Source organism: Mus caroli, chromosome 10, assembly GCF_900094665.2.
Source record: "Mus caroli chromosome 10, CAROLI_EIJ_v1.1, whole genome shotgun sequence".
NCBI lineage: Eukaryota > Metazoa > Chordata > Mammalia > Rodentia > Muridae > Mus > Mus caroli.
Genome location: NC_034579.1, coordinates 69913453 through 69915351, shown reverse-complemented (window position 1 = coordinate 69915351; position 1899 = coordinate 69913453).

The window sequence follows — 1899 nt, the reverse complement described above, 5'->3', positions numbered from 1 at the left end:
AAAAAAAAAAAAAAAAAGAAAAAGAAGAAGAAGAAGAAGAAAACATTCTATTAAAGGAGAGAGAGAGAGAGAACAACAAAATAATCAATAAAAATCAATAAAGCCATTAAAGCAACCTTAAGGAACACTTTATTCAAAGGAAACCATGGCAACAGGTGAAGAGACTATCACTTTCTGTAGGGAAGCTGTTTCCTGCTGTGAACAGACACCATGACCAAGGCAACTCTCATAAGGACAACATTTAATTGGGGCTGGCTTACAGGTTCAGAGGTTCAGTCCTTTATCTCCAAGGCAGGAACATGGCAGCGTCCAGGCAGGAATGGTACAGGAGGAGCTGAGAGTTCTCCATCTTTATCTGAAGGCAGCTAGGAAAAGACTGGCTTCCAGGCAGCTAGGGTGAGGGTCTTAAAGTCCACACCCACAGTGACACACCTACTCCAAAAAGCCACACCCACTTCAACAAAGCCATACCTCCTAATAGTGCCACTCCCTGGTCCAAGCCTATACAAAATATCACAGAATCCCAAGATTCATCACTAACCAAGAAAAAGATGTGGAGGTTTTGCCCATGCAGTCTTTCCTAAGCACGGGGCTTCCAGTCACAAGCTTGAGGTTCAGCTCTGGAATGTGGCACGCTTTGGAAGCTGAGTTACCTGAGTGGAGCTTGATGGGCTGTGCCAAGTCTCTCTCTATGTGCCCAACTCCCAGTCTGCCCAGTGGAGAGAGTAATGAAGTCATACAGCTATCCTCAAGTATCCACAGGAGATTGGCCACAGGACTCTGTGTGAATCCTGAAACCTGTATATGCTTGTCCCTTATAAAATGGTTGGATTTTTGCATAGAACCTATATATATTCTCTTGTAAACTTTAAGCCACCTCTAGGTTACTTATTAAATTATATTATACTTCATAATTACATATAAGCATATATAATTTATATATTTACAATTTATATTGTATTTATAATTTTATAGCTTATAAAATAAAATTATAATATATATTATATATAATGTAATATATATATGGTGGTTTGAATATGCTTGGTCCAGGGAGTGGCACTATTTGGAGATATGGCCTTGTTGGAATAGTTGTGGCCTGGTTGGAGTGGGTGTGGCCTTGTTGGAGTAGATGTGTCACTGTGGGCGTGGGCTTTAAGACCCTCACCCTAGCTGCCTAGAAGTCAGTATTCTGCTAGCAGCCTTCAGATGAAGATGTAGAACTCTCAGCTCCTCCTGCGCCATGCCTGCCTGGATGCTGCCATGCTCCTGCCTTGATGATAATGAACTGAACCTCTGAACCTGTAAGCCTGCCTCAATTAAATGTTGTCCTTATAAGAGTTGTCTTGGTTATGGTGTCTGTTCACAGTAGAAAAACCGTAGCTAAGATACACACACACACACACATATATGAATATTCATCATCTATAATAACAATGTAAATGTGTGAATAGTTGTAATAAGAATTAATGACAGAGAGTGCTCATGTTCAGCACAAATGTGATTTCCTTCTCTAGCATTTCAATACAGTTAGTTGAATTCATGGAATCAGAACTCGTGAATACAGGAGAATACAGGAGATTACCACTCCCAAGAGCTTCCCCAGACAGGGCCTCACAGAGCCTCAAGATGCATCAAGTCATTTTAAGTGTTACAAAGGACAATTCACAAAGCATTAAGCAAGGCATAGAGAACGCACAAGGAAGAGGGAGTCACACAGTCAGTTTTATCATCCCTTATCACAAAGATTCCACGAGAGGAACCTTGTCGTGTTCCCCTTTGCCCAGAACCAACAAAGCCAGATAGCAAGGGACTGGGCAAGAAGGTTCCCAGTGCAAAAGCAGGGCAGGGACAGTGAGTGGTGGACTTGGGGGACATATAACTGGAACTGGATTTAATCCG